Here is a 16,290-nt window from a genome sequence, read left to right as displayed (position 1 = left end):
GGCTGAAGGGAGGCTAATTACTCTCAGGTATTTTCTTAAAGTGACAGGCACTCAATTACACCTACTCATCACCAATGTGCACTCAATTAGACCTACACACCACATTAAATATATGCCTAAGTGTTATAGGTTAAACGTCAAAATGAAGCATTCATATTACTAAATATGTTTAGCTACTAGTAATTACTATTAAAATGTTATACATTAAAAAATACATTATTAACTAAATACACTCAATATGAATTTAAAAATATATGAAATAGAAACATATCACATAAGCCATCATTTTCAGTGTGTGTTTGTATGTGTGTGGAGAGAGTCAAGCAGAATCTAGGATGTCCACTGTTGTGAATGATCCCACTACAGTATATATTACTGATGATGTCAGGGTGGTGGAGGCACCAAAATCAAAGACTTTTTAAAAAAAGTATCGAAGAAGTATCAAAATCGCAATTCTTGACTTGGTATCAGAATCGACCCCCAATTGTGTAAATCCCCCCTACTTGAATAACCTTTGAAACCTAACATTTTGAAAAATTAAAAAAAATAAGCCCTGACACATGCACTCAACTCAAGCACATACACTTAAACATACATTCACACATAGAAATGTGAAGATATGCACACAATCAAAGACAGTGGCTTTCAGAGGAAGATTGGGTCAAATTGCTGAAATAGTCTTGTTTATGGCAGAATATGTCTTAGATAACAGCATGGATGAGACACCTATCTCAATGACACCCAGCACTCCTAGTCTTGTCTCATTTCTCAGAAACACATCAGACTTTTCATGCACACATTTCTTTCGAGTTTTAACAAAAAAAAAAAGGGTCTCTGAACACTGTGAAAACATGCCATCTCCAGTCTTCACAGTAGGTCCCCATAATGAGCAGCAATTCCTTCTGGGCCTTTAGACTACCAGTGTGATATACTGTGGGCTTGGCTGGAGCTGCATCAAAACCATAATCGTCTCGCTGTAATTACACTCTGAAGGGTTGTCAGGGCTGCTTTGTCAGTGTGTATGTGTGTGGTGTGTGTGGTGTGTGTATGGGAAGGGGGGGTGGGGGTTACATTGAGTGGCAGCGTCAGTGACTCGCTGATGAGAGTGGGTCTCCGCTCTGGCCTGTAAATAATGCATGGGGCCTGGGCATGGGCCGAGCTAATAGAGCCTGGGCGCTCATTAGGCGTCGTCGGCTGCTGCAGACCGAGCCAGCAAGTAAGCCGTTAAGTGTGGCCGCCATTGACAAGTCAAATCCCTCGCCTGTGCTTCGAGGAGTCTCTGAGCGCCGGCGTCCGGAGCACTTAGCCTACCTGTGCATTAGCGCAGCCCAGGAGGACATGCAAGGGGCTAACCAAACCCACAGCTCCACCACCATCCCAATAACCACTACACACAGTGACACTACACAAGCTCGCATGCACATTCAGAAATGCATACAAAGATCCTTGATTACTAGCTCCGCTTTAACCCTCTCTGATGCATATTCACGTAAAAAAAAATTGCATCAGTGGTACAGTATATGTGCACAGAGGCAGACATACACACACACCTCACATGCATGCATGGACTGCTACCATCTGCCAACACCGATCCACAATACACAAGTATACAGGGAAATATTCACACATGCACACACAGACAGGCACACACACAGAGAGCAACCATCTCCAGTAATCACTGAACTCCCCAGCTTCAGGAACAGACCCAAATGTGCTCTGCTCTCTCTGGCTCCCACTCCCTCCCTTCTCCCCTCTCCTGCTCTCTCCACTCAGATATGGTTTAATATTTTACTCACTGCTCGGGGAGTGTTAGCAGGCACAGAGTGTCCAGCTGCTGCACCGTTTCTTTGTTGTGTTAACACACTTCCGATTCAGTATAGATCAAAATGCAAATTTGGGTTAAATTTTATTTCAAGTGGGGGAAATCAAAACAGCATTGTTGTCTTTACCGAATGCCAATAAGGCAACAACAGTCAACTCTTTTGTGGTGGTTAAATAAAGTTCGCACCAGCTAGGCTGTAAGTACAGGAGATCTTCACTAACAGGAAGATGTTGACAGTAAACTTGGCGAGGCTATGGTTTATTGGCTTGCTGTCTCACAAGGGATGAGATAAAATCAACTTGTGTATTAATGAAACATAATACAAACTAATTGCCTGACTGAGGGTGTTACCGCTGGTGATGTGCAGGTAAGGCTGGGTCTGCTGTGCAGGTCACTGCCTGAGCAAAACCCTTTATCTCCTAATTAGCCCAATAATGCGGTCTGCTCTCGTGTCTGTGGCTTACAGCGGAGATGTTTTGTCTTGTTTAATTGCACTGATATTATAGTCATGCTTTTGATCTATTATAGATGGGGGAGGGGTGTAACTAGTGTAAAACTTTGAAGTGTTATTGAATCAGGCGTCTGGATGTTCAGGGGTGAATCGTGCGCTGGAATGACATGTTTAAACGTGGACTTGATCACCTTCCCTCCCTCCACATGGAGGTAAATGTCCCCCAGCAACAAGGCTGACGTGGATTTTGGTTGTGGCAATTGTTTTTCTTATATTTCCTTTACGTGGCATGTTGTGGAATAGTTGGCAGGGAGAGAAGCACGCTCCGTTGGCTGCATCGTGGAGGACAGCGCTGCCAGGCAAATGATCGCTGTGAGACGTGTAAACAGATTTCCTGCCCCAACACCCGAGCAGCAGCAGCAGCAGCCGCCGCCTGTAGCTTCACAAACAAGAACCGGATTACTGGAGTGCCACCTTCTGGTCACATCCTGAAATCACAAACAAAAATCCACAGAGAGAGAGAGAGAGAGAGACACTGACAGATCCCTCCTTCATGGTCACATGCAATCACACACAGAAAGAGTCTACAGAACATTAAGGGAAATGAGTGACATCACCACTGACACCCCCCTTACACACACACGCACACACACACACAATTTACACAGATGCTCACACAATATTTAGGTGAGAGACAGACACAAAAACAAATAAATGAGAGGCAGGCATAGAGGGAGGCAGAGTTAGTGAGAGAGACTCCTACACCGTTCCAGTCAAATATATATTCAGCTTTGACATTTGAAATGGCTCTCTGATAACTGTCAGACCATGAAAAGGGGCTGTCGTTAATTTATCTCCTTTTCATTCGGAAAGCACTTTGTTCATCAGAGCATCACAAGGAGATGCCTGCATCATTTCAATATTACAATCTTTGCTGCTCCAGCCAACAAAAACTTGTTATTGAGGACCTTTTTATATATCAGACTTTCTCACATCCTCCTACACTCTCTCTCTCTCTTCTCCTTCTCTCTTTCAGTCCCATCTATCTTTTTGGTTATAGTATTAACTAGCTATCATGTCAGTCACACTGCTGTTTGGGAGTTTAGCCATGTGTGTAAAATTAAGCCTGAAGACTGACAGACAGGTACAGCAAGGGGCAGCCAGGCAAACGACTGACTGACTTACGCAGGGCCCTGCTTGTTTTTTTTACATTGTTACCTTTTCTCTCTTTCTCTCTCGCTCTCTCTCTTAGAAAACAAAAAATAACAACTAGAAACGAAAAGCAAAAAAGGAAAACAGAAACTTAAAAAAAAAACAAAGAAAAAAACTCAAAAGTGCTAGATGGGCTTCCGCCCTGAATTTGCAACTCCCTTCTGGCATTGTTGAGAGCCAGTGGACCACGACTGAACCTTTGCTCCCTGCATTTACCACCAAGCCAGCACCTCGCTCTCTCGCCCATTTGTTTTGGGTGAGGGTGATTGCAGCAGAGGGGGTAAAGGAGTGTAGGGGGCAGGCCACGGTGCGGGGGCAGAAAGGGCCAGGGCCCGGGCACTTACTTACCCCGTCAACCTCCTGGCAGGGGATAGAGTTCTGGATCTATTGATCACAACCCAGTGGAGCAGTAATCCAGCAGACTTGATTGATTCCGACTGTTGTCTAGGCCTCAGTGCACACCCGAATCCTCCCCTCTCTCTCTCTCTCATTCTCTCTCTATTTCTCTCTCCCTCTGTTTCTCTCCCCCCCTCTTTCTCTCATCTCACTCCCTCTATCTCATAAAGCATTGACATGCATGACAGGAGCCTGTGTGTGTGTGTGTTTGTGGAGGTGGGAAGAGTGGAGGGTATTAAGTGTGTATCCACGGCACCAGGAAACGCCTGCTGAGGTGAGGCCGGGCTTGAGCGCTGACAGGAGATGGGACCCTGGAAGGCACCTCGCTGGTGTTGGTTTTCATCCCCCCCTCGAACTCGGACTCGATTAAACAACAACACACACCCACACGTTAGCAGCACTGTAAGGGCCAGGGATTGAGAACTCATTCCAGACTGTGCAGTTTTCCAATGTTTTGAGAAAGTTTCATTGTTGAATGTTGACATGTTTTTCTCTTTCTTTTTGAAATTGTGAGCTAAGAAGAGTTTGTAGTATCATTGTCACTTTTTTTTCCCCCTTTTCATTGTTTTTGGGCCAGTTCCGAAAGCAGTAGCAGAAGGCTACCAGAGAGCACACACACACACACACACACACACACACACACACACATTTCTAGTACACAGTCTTATTTGCAGGGCACATGCAATGCCCTAAATAAATGACAACAAACACATACACACACACACACACACACACACACACAGGCAAAAAGGGAAGGGAAAAGGGAAACTTGATGAAGCGGGGAGGACGGAGTTGATTTAAGCCCATTATTCTAAGCAAACCTAAGCACATTATTGCAGGGGGCCAAATCTGCTTGCGTGCGTTTGGTTTAAGCGGCTTTCGGGGGCCTCGATAACAATGTGTACCTATTTATCTGTGTTTGTGTAATGGCCGTCGCAGGTCTGTCACGCTCCCCGGGTCTCAGGGGCGGCGGGCGGCGAGTGAGGACACCTCTGTGCGAGCGTGTCTCTCTGCCCCCTTTTCACTGGGGCTGACAGCTGTGAAGGGAGCCCCCGTAAATCCTGCTATTCTCCCAGGCCCGCCTAGCCAAGTGCCGTGCCAGGAATGGGGCTCTGCTCGACTGATCCCTGCCCATGTCCGTGCGAGAGAGGGGCGCACCAGGGCCCCCGGCGCACCTTCAGCACCCTCCCCAAATGTGCTCGCTGCTCTGATGTTGCACGCACACACACACACACCACCCTCCTTCCCTCCTTTCTTTTTCTGCTTCCCCCTCCTTCTTCCCCAAAGACGAGCTGGCAAGATAAGTTGGAAAAGCTGGCACACAAGGGTCATAGGTTCAGTGAGAAACACCAAACTCCAATTCACAGACGCATACACAGAAGTACATATGGATATGAACATTCCTGTGAATTACACATGCTCACATTTGCATTATATACAATCCCATATAAACATATGTAGACATATGGCCAACCACAACAATGCACACATACATTTTCATGTGCATTCTCATGAATATATACACAAATCTTATTTTTCATAGATTTTGCATAAATATTTTTCATGCACACTCCCATGCATTGTGTAAATGCTGAAGCATTATGTTACACCACACACAGTTATGAACACAATATCATTACATTACATTTAGCAGACACTTCTTGACCAAAGTAACTTACATATCAGCTATATTACAAGGGATCACATTGTCCCCGGAGCAACTTGGGGTTAAGTGCCTTGCTCAAGTGCACAACGGTGGAAGCCGGGAATTGAACAGACAACTTTCAGGCTACCTGCACGCTAGCCCAGCTCCTTAACCACTACACTACCACCGCCCCATAATATCAGCTGGAAAGAGAACGGCAGGCTAAACCTGCATAAACTGTGTACCGTAAGCAGTACTCAGCGGCATCATAGATGACGTCTGCATGGGTTGGGTTTACTGGGTAAGACAGCAATGACATTCCTTCCAGAACAGAGTTCTTGACTGCTGTCTTTTAAATGAAAATGTACTGGTGGCATTTTTTATGCCATTAAGATGATGGGCCCATATGTTAAGATACTTCGACAATTCCAGAAAATATGGCAAAATGGCTTTCAATTAAAAAGCCATATAATCCGACTTTTCATTATCATCACAGCCACTCTGGGCTTTTTGTGGAGGAGGTACTGGAAAAAAATCAGGGTTTGGATGGAGAGCTTCACAAGATGTCATTGATTTGATTTGATTGATTCAAAACAAAGGCAAATCTGTTTTACACGAATGCCATCAATCCAAACCATGAGGCAACGTTTGGCTTCTTTTCCCTAGCCTTCTGGGTTGTTTTTTTAACCTTTGCTTGTGAACTGAGCGGAGTTGCCTGTAGAGCTCAGGGGTCTATGCTGGAGGTTGTGCTAGTGTGGAGCAAGGCACTGTTTCTCCCCTTTATCTCTCAAGGGCTGGAGATATCTCACCGCTGGGTAGATGGTTCCAGAACCTTTATCTTAATGGGTCTTTGAAGATTTTTCATGAGGTACAAGAAATTCCAGTTGTTCCAAAAATGTCCTGGAGCCGAGAGGACTCAAAGACTACTCCAGAGTCACTTTTAACTGCACAGCACCTCTCTCAGGGTTGTTGCCATTGTGTGTGTATATATATATATATATATATATATATATATTTGTGTATTAAATGCTATATTGATGCCATGTAGTATATGACTTTCAAATGCAATCTAATGATAGGATTTAGTATAGGTAGGTATTTACATGCTGGATTTAAAGGGATTATCGTTAACCCCACTAATCAGTGAACTGAACAGCAACCTGTGCTTATCCAACAGCTTGTGGGTATAATATTGTCCCATATCTTCCCCAATCCGACACAATTAATTCAAGTGATTGGAGAACATGCTCTGGCCCCATTAGCTTATTTTCCTCATTCATCCATAAAATTGTCCCCAGATGCAGCAATTTTGTGCAGAAAATGGCAAAGGTGTAGGTTCCCCCTTCACTCCATGTTCCACATATGTAAGCCCTGTTAATCACAGATTTATTTGAGTTTGGCATCTGGTCCATTTGCATAGGATTAATCCCGACCTGTTAAGGAAGAGAACTTGCCTCCCTCCCCTATGGCTGGCCAGACAGCTTTGGCATGCAAATTCCACCACTCTTTGCCCCCAACAAAAGCCTAAAATACTTTCCTCTCCTTAAATGAGGTAATCGTTATCGTCACCGAGGCATGCAAAATGAGTACTCTTAAAAATGGAACGCATTTTGCGTTTTGGCAGGGGGACTACGGTGGTGGTGGTGGTGTGCTGGGGCGTACTGGTTTATGATGGTCTTTTCTGTTGGACACCAGAAATGAATGTCCCTCGGTGCGGGAGTTTCACCCACTTGGTTTGGCTCTGAACCGCAGCAGCCCATCATTGCGGCGGGCTCCTGTCTTGTTATTTTTTAACACCTCGCGCTTCCCCACTGCCACCGCCACCTTCACCACCGCTGCCGCCCGCGCGTATGCCGCTCCAGTAATCAGGCTGGTTACTTCGTTCCGAGGCGCCTTTGTTGCCTGGCGTCACAGGCTCCCGGCTGCGCTGGGGCTTAGCGGTGTGGCGCGCTTCAATGGGAGCCCAAACCGGCGCGGACGCTTATCTGCTCCCCCGCAGCAGAGCCGTGGCATCCAGCCGGTGGCTTATTAAGTAGGCAGGGAACCTATCCCAGCGCCTGTACACGGGTTTGTCATCCTTGCAAACACACAAACATACACACACACATCACACCGCACCACACCACACACACAGTGCTCATTCCACACCACTGCTAGAGTTTTACAAATGTTCTGGGAACTGGGAAAAGTAACCAAGCAAAAATAAATATAAAATGAAAAATATGTCACCCTCTGAATTTGATGATCAGATCAAAAGACAGTAAATGTCAGTTAGTGAAATAATATATGGATTTGGGCTGCTTGAAACTTAAAAAGTACTGCAAAAAAGAACTTCCCCTTTAGGGCACAGTATACATCATTTTATGAAATGAAAAAAAAAAACAGTAAAAAGTTGTACACACTGTCATTGGTTAAAGCGTTCTGGTCGTGTGGGTAACATGATATTTCCATCTATGTGTGTGGCTGAAGGCAATCCATATGAGGTGATATTGCTCCTCTGGTTTGGTCATTTATTCATTGTGGTCCAGCTGAGGCTCAGTGTCAGAGACTTCATCATAAATCAATTGACCACAAGAGCCATTCACTGACTGAGGGCTGCTCCTAAATGTTGCCCTTTACTTGTTATCAAATACAATGTTGAGCTTTCATTTTCAATTTACTTTGACATTTAGTAGGATTTGTTATCGGATACTGTCCAACTGTAAGAAAAACTCTGGATGGCCTTGGAAGACGGATCTTGATAGACCTGATGATAACATATTTGTCTAATTGTCCTCTAAAATTCTTCAATTAAACTACAGCTCTGGGTGACTCTTGAGTCTGATAGTTTTTAGCCTCTTCTCTGACTCAAGTAAACATACAAACAAGCTCAGTGCCAGGAATCATTGATTTGCACCATGACACGCTAGACTTAATCTCATCCTATGGCCCTGGAGCCCCCTCCTCTTCCTCCTCCATCCCAGCCCACTCCAACACCCAGTGAGCTGAGAGCTGTGGTCTGCAAACGCCGCTGAAAAAGTTCAACTGGAGGGTGGACGTGATGCAGGCTCACCCCCTACTAATAGCGGCGCTCTCACATGCGTCCAATTATCAGTGTTTTTGTTTATGGTGAATTATCCGTCTTGTTCAAGCCCTCGTGTTTGGTCAGCGTGTATACAGTGTTTAAAGTAATACCCCGCAGACTGATTGCGCTCGCTCTGTTGGCGCATGGCCCTGCATGCTCGCCTAATCATGGACTGCCTCCAACTGTTGTTGGAGTGCATTAGCACTGGTTTGGATTTGAAGGGCAGACGTGGTGCACCTCATTTAATAGATGGATGCGATCTTGTTTGGGTCTGAGGTTCTGTTTGGCTGCCGGTGTTGTCGTTGGACGATGGCTTTTTAGCTATTGTGTTTGTGTGTTTTTTTTGTTTTGTTGTTGTTTTGTTTTTTGGGTCTTGCCCCCACACCTGCTCTGGCTGGAGGTGCCGCGACAGGCAGTAACACCGAGTAGAAACAGATGTGATCAGTTGGAGAGCGTGATGGTGCATTTGGGGAATGGCTCGGGTGGATTTGGGAGGGGGAGTGACAAGGAGGAGTGAGGCTGAAGGTTTAACGTCCAGGCCTGCGCAAAGCCAGCGCCAAAGCGAAGCAGTGCTGCCATCAGCCCGTGGCTGGGCGTGGTTGTAATGGGGGGGTCAAAAAAAGAGAGGGAGAGAGATTGACATAAAGGAATCTGGATCAGTTCAGGAGAAAACGGAGCTGCTGGACACGATCCAGCCTCTCTCATCTCCTCAACTGTTGCAAAAGGATTCGTGGTTAGAAGGATAATCCACCAGCTTGGACGCTCCAGATAGCTCTCCGTAAAAAGAAATAAATAACTAGATGCCAGAAGAGCACAATGACCGTGTTTAGCCATAGAACTTGTGGGGGGAAAAGAGACGGGGAGGGTGATCGAGACTTACCGCATTGATTCCAGTTCCAGAATTTCATGAAAATTAACATTAATTCTCATGCAGAAAATCAACTTGGGACCATCATTGTCTGGTGTCTCGCAGTGCTGGGACAAACAAGGACTGCAAGAGTGATGATATGCAGCAAGACTTGTTTGCCTTTTTTTCGATTACAAGTTTCTCTTACAGCACATTTCCCCCCCCCCCTCTTTTTCTCTCAAAGTACAAGGGCACTTGAAGAAGATCTTTCCCCTTGATAGGCAGCAGATGGGAAAACTCCTAGGTGACATCTCTCCCATTCCAAAGGGTCATCCAAACCATTATGAATGTGAACATTAGTTGACTGCTCTTGATAAAACTCCAAGTGGGCCCTCAGAAAACACTGATGGAAAACGCCTCTGGCATGTACAAAGTCATTTTTGGTGGCAGAGAACATCCTAGATTGCATGAGCCAAAAATGTGTGTGTTTTGGGGAGGGGGGGAGTAGTCAGTTGGGTGTTCCATACCGCTGTGGTGTCATTTATTTTAGGATATTGCTCAGAGGTTAAAGGAAAGACATCATAACTACGTCTATTAGGCAAAAAATCATGTACAGGCTTGTAGACAGAGAAAAGGGAACACCACAACCTGAGAAAGTCTGTATATTTTTCCTTTTACCATAATTGTGTTTTTATACTCTCTATATTTAATACACAGGCGATTATTACAGAACTATACTGTATGTCAGCTATAAGATCCGTTCTAAACATAGGCTACAGCATTTTCAGCTTGTAATGCAGTTTTAGCAAAGTATTGCTTCCCTGACTGTGGTGAAGGTATTGTTAGCACCACAGGAGTCTGTGGGTGTTAAATTAAAATGTATGTAGCGGTTACTCAACATGTTTGTGCTGGATTGGAAATTCATGTGAATGAAACACTATATCCACCTGAGCTAAACACAAAACTAAATAATGTCATAGTGAGCTAAAGATTCAGCTCAACATCGAGACACCCCTCTAGCAGGGGAGCCATGCTATCCAAACAAGAGCAGCATAAGGCAGCATTGTAATTTCACACAGTCGTTTGGCCAAGGCAATAGCACTGCAGTTACTACATACAAAAAAGGATAAAAATAATAAAGTTCCATTCATGGGGTTTAAAACTGTTCTACATTTTCACCAGCAGTGTACCAGTGGGTCTGGCACCGCTCCACTGTTTTTCTAAACTCCAGAGCGCTCGGCAGAGTACGAGCCTCTCTACATCCCCTGTCCTCCGGGCTAATTTATAGTCTTGTTAGCAGGGAGTCCTCCGCAGCAAGAAAGATTTCATTTACAAAAAAAAGGGGGGCTACCAACAATTTTAACATTGGATACCCAGCAATTATTAACAGGAAGAGCTCCCAGCTTTCCATATTACGAGCAGCGCTAAAGCGAAATCAGCTGGGCTGAGCTGCGTGCACTATTTTTGGGGGCCTGTGTTTTCATGCTGAAATCCGAGTTGGCGCTCCGCCTGTTTCCATTCTGCTTATTCTGGGAGCGTTATGCCATTATGACTGTCAGTCATTTCCCCGCATAAAGGACCTCATTTGAAAGGCTCAATGCAAATCTCATATCTTACATGAAACAGTCTTGATTTATTTCTCACTGCCTTTCATGGCACTGATGCATCCTCTCATGGCTCAGATATTGCCTTTCAACATTCAGTCTGAGGCATAAAAGAGGATGTCTGTTTGTTTTTTTTCTCTGCTATCTCTGTCTTTCTGTTATTTTATTTATTTCCATTTATTTATTTTCGCCTTAAGTTTTACCCTGTCAATATCTGCTCACCGCAGGTAGTCTCGGTGAAGCTTGAGAGATAGAAATGATATTGGAAAAGATATCAACTCAATTTTGACAAGTTGTTTTTTTTTTAAAGGACACAAAAACAACACAAACTCGCTAAGAGGAGGGAGGAGGAATCAGTGAGAAGATTCCTACTTTTAACCCTTCTTGGGTTGCAGGAAGTTTGTGTGTGTGTCTGTGTCAGTGTGTGTCTGTGTGTGAGAGAAAGGACTGACAGCCTATAAGAAATGTCAATGGCACTTTCAGCACCTCCCATTACAAGGGCTCAAGCCATTCAATCAACACCTCGAAGTCAAAGGCCAATCTGCATTCACCAGATATCTTCTCTTGCCACCCCCCATCCCCCCACCCTCACCCCTTCCTCCACCTCTCACCCCATACATCCCTCCCTCCCCTCCACCCCTTGCCTCTCCTCCAAGTGTGTTTGTCTGTCCTTGTGTCCACTGCCTGGTGTTTGTGAGTGTGCGAGCAGCGACGGCGGCTTGTTTTGGCAGCGGCAAGCGGCAGACAGGTTGCGCTTCCTGCCGGGGCGGTGACAGAGTGGAGGAGATTTGAACTCGACAGCCTCTGCCAGGGGAGCAGCATGGCAGCCACCGGCGAGACAGCTGTGACCTTGCGGTTCAGGAGCCTGGGCATGCCGGTGCCAATCCTCACCACCCCCTCACCCTCACCCAGCCACCCACCCCACACACTCCTAACCCCCCTCTTCGCCCCCCTCACGGTGGTCCCGTTTGCCAGTGGCACCAGGTGCTCCTCAAGAAGTGCTTTTTAGAGGGCAAGACGGCAAGCCCACATCGTGCTCTAGCCTAGTTTTCCAAGCTTTACAGGAGAAGAGAAAAAGCAATAACGTCTCCCTGGCTGTGGATCCACTGTGTCAACAATGAAATCTCCATTAAAGTCAAAGTAGGGAAGGAGTATGTACAAAAAGGCCTTGAAATTAACTTCCCTCTTTTTTTATGATTGCTGGGTGAAACTATACCCCCTTTTTTTAAAATCGGCACATTTCAATTTCATTAAGACCTTGCTGATTTTTTTACGGTTTTAATTTAGCACATTTTATTCTCTTGACAGATTATCAGAAAATGTCTCTGTGCCAATGCCAGCGTCTGGTTAAATAATTTGTATTGTGCGTTTGCGTCCTACCGCTCTAGCCTTGAGATGCACATAATGAACAAACCTCCCACCGTGAGAGATTATCAAAGAATGTGTGTATACCAATTCATCTCTCTGTGTAAAAACCTTGGGGCTATAAGGAAAAAAACATGCATATATTGAGTGCTTAAATAGGTAGTGTTGTTTCAGAAGCCACAGATACTTGGGAGCTGTTTACACTCACAATGCTATTGAGCATTTTAAGAAGTGTGCCAATGCTGTGTTTAAAGTGCCACAGCAATGGATCATCTTTGTACAAGTAAGAATGCCATTTGAATTGCTGTGGGCTTTTATGTGTATAAAATATAGACACATGCATATGCAGCACAATTACATAAGGATACATGCTCCAAACAAGTAGGTTTGCAATAACAAGCCATGACAAGGACTTTAACAAAATCTAAAAACGGTGTAATCTGTGATGTGAAGAAGGCCTGAGACGCTGTCCAGGCGGTGAAAAGATCCATGTCTGAGCCCAGTGGTGGTGGAGAAGTCAGCACAGCTCCTCGGAGACTCTACTCACCCTATAAAATCTGGTTTCAGGGACGTTTTATGTGCGAGGGGAGCCATAATTACCTGATGTTTATCCCATGATGTATGCAAGGCGGTCACTTTATTTTTAACTTTGGACTTGGTCAGCATGGCGCTCTTACATAATGGCACAATTAGCCACAAGTAAACGCTACATGCACACACAGGGCCATGTGCACGAGTAATTGAAGAGTAATGTAAAGGTTGATAAACACACTAAGTGATCCTGACGTCTCTTTGTTCTGTTTCCAATTTCGGCTCCCACATTTCCCTCTTCTCATGAAATGGAATAACCTTCTTACCGTTATATAACCTTCTGCATTCGATTATCATGCTGGAGTCCTTTTTAACAGCATGAAGCTAATTTGTGCGCTATGGATGTCTTTTTGAGAAGGTCATGTTAATGAGGTATATATAAGGAATAATCTCAGATTCACTTATTTAACATTGTAAGTGTTTACGTTTACGTGAGCGGGGATTGAAATGCATGTCGTGCACTTTGCATATGCACAAGGCATGTGGGGGGTGCCCCCCCCTCCTTGCGTTGTCTCTCAACTTTCCTCCTGCAAGAAAGCAAAAAAAGGCCACAAACCATCTGCTTGTTATTTTCGCGTCCTCCCTCCTCTTTCATAGTCACATAACATTATCCTCTCCTTTTTGCACGTGTCACCATGGAACAACAGAGGGGCAGAAATTGTTTTCTTAGTTCTGAGCAAGGAGGCCTGCTTATTATGCCTTGGCGCGGGTCTCGGGAATTCCCGTCGGGTTCCCCCCACAGCTTTGAAGATACCTGTCATGAGGGCCGCGTTCTTATCTCTCCCTCCTTGCCCCGAGCTGATAGCTGACACCATACTTGTTCTAAGTGTTTGAGCCCTAGCGCCTGACATCGTAAATCAGTCGGATCTTGCCACGTCTAATGTAATATCCAGAGGTGGGTGGAGTGGCCTTACCTCATAGCGGCCCTAAAAGACTCCGGGATGGAAAACGTTATATATATTCACAGCTATCACTGTGAATCTGAACCTGCTGTGCTTTTCCTAAGGAATGCTGATGCTTTAGCCAGAGTGACATGCAGCAAAAATTGTCTTATATTTGTCTTATATGTATTTGTTTATGTACTATATTTGTTTTGCTATTCCCATAATGGCTATTACAGTAGTGAAAAATAAAAAATCAAAGGTCATGAATAAATACATTTCTGTGCCAATATAATGCCAATATAAAACCATTAAGTCCTAACTAAATTCACATAAGGGAACAAAATAAAAGGTCTGTGTCATTGAAAATCCAGACATGTCCCTGAAAGCTCATGCCTATTGATGAGAGGTGTGCTTTTAAGGGGAGCTCTCTTCAACTTCACTGTTATAGATCATCAAAAGAACCTCCCATATTGTCCTTCCAATGCCACCTGCACACACAGAGGGCAAGCAGCCACTGTTTCAATGGAGCAACGCAGCCCAGCGGGCCAAGAGATAGCAGCTAAAGAGCTTATTTCCCAAATCTCTTTATCCTTTCGAGAACTGTGAGATGTTGACAGAAAGTCAGTTAACTCTAGCCAGTGGCAGCTGCATGGGTTTTGCATAATTAATTATTTAGACCAAGCCAGACACCGTAATTACCATCCAGATGAATATGATATTCTAATCAGGCACGCTTTCATTTTAATTGCCCTCCAGCATCTAACTGTCAGTGCTGGCCTGGCTTGATAAAGTAGAGACTTACCAAACTCCATTAGACATCTGCTTCTAGACCATTGCCTGTGCTACCCACCACCAGCTAGATAGAGGGGGAAAATCAATACACGACTAGTGTGTGTGATCTCTCTCATTTCTCCATAGAGAAGCATGTTTTGTCACTGCCAAAATGTAAACTGGAAACTGGATTTCGAGCAACGGTGCGCCCAATGGATGATACGCGCGGCGGCACTCCCATGAAAAAAAAAATAAAACTCAAGCTAAAAATACGCTATTGAGCGATGCAATGGATGAGGCCTTCAGCCAGCCATGCGAGCCAACAATGCCCAGGACACTGAATGGAATTTCTCCTGATGTGTGCTAGATTTCATATGGCCTTCCTCACATCCACCAGATTTTTTTTTATATGATAAAGATTTACCCTTTACGTAATATATAAATAAATATATGTCTTGCGCTTAAAATAGTTATATGGTGCTGACAGACAGACATTTAGATGAATTATCTCCTGCACTGTGGTTGAAGAACAAGGCCAGGCTTTGGTTTCTCCAAGCACAGGCTACATTTGTTCAAATTTAGCCCCTCTTCAGCAGACAGCGGGGAGACTCGCCGTGGAAAGGAAAACACTTGAACTTCCTCAACAAGATCTGGAAAAGTAAGAAACAGTTGGAGATCCACGTCAAACTCTCTTCTTCGCTGCTCTCTCTCTCTCTCTCTTCTCTTTTTCTCTAACTCTTTGTGCCTTTTTTTCACCCTTGGAAGATGGATGGCCTTACAGATGTGTATGACAGACTTATAAACCTCAGTGGCTTTGAGCTTTGGTGCCAACACTGATCTTGGCCACAAGAGAGGCATATATCCCCCCTTCCCCCCTGAAATCAACAGAGTTATTAAGGGGGAAAAGGATTTCGATCTCACATTATTATTTAAATATTTCCCAGGAAAAGCTGCCATTACATCAGTGTGTAATCAGCTGTCTTTTAAGTCTGTCAGTGTTTCATGAGAGACTTTTAATGATGGATGGTAAGCACAGAATAGATGGAGGTTAGATATACGCTGTGGATTTAATGTTGCCTTTAGTGATATTAAGAAGGCAATAAAATATAAATGTATAAATCCTGAGATTAATCGGAGGAAAGACGCTTGTCCCCCATGGCAGGAAGACAAATTATCCACGCCTGACCCTGTGAAACACCCACAAATGTTTGGAATGATGCAATTCATGTAAGCGGTATGATCGCTTCGCTTTTATAGAACACGTACAGGAAAACATGTATTGTGCATCTGCCGCCGTTCAGACAGCAATGTTGGAATTCAGTGATCTGTGTCTTCTTGGCTCCACTGAGGGAAAGCTCACTCTCACTAACCAGTGGGATCACGCTTAAAATTGGAGGTGCTGTGACCCCCCCCCCAACACACACACACACACACACACACACACACACACACACACACACACACACACACACACATATACACACACACACACATACACATACACACACACACACACACACACACACACACCCCATCCCTTCTGGCTCCCTGTCTTTCTCTTGTGGTTTTCTTTTACTCTCCTTTTCGCTTGAAGCTGCGGCACAAAGACAGAAATGGAATATATTGATGGTGGGTTCC

The sequence above is a fragment of the Alosa alosa genome, chromosome 19, assembly GCF_017589495.1.
Source record: "Alosa alosa isolate M-15738 ecotype Scorff River chromosome 19, AALO_Geno_1.1, whole genome shotgun sequence".
NCBI lineage: Eukaryota > Metazoa > Chordata > Actinopteri > Clupeiformes > Clupeidae > Alosa > Alosa alosa.
This window is presented reverse-complemented; position numbering follows the sequence as displayed.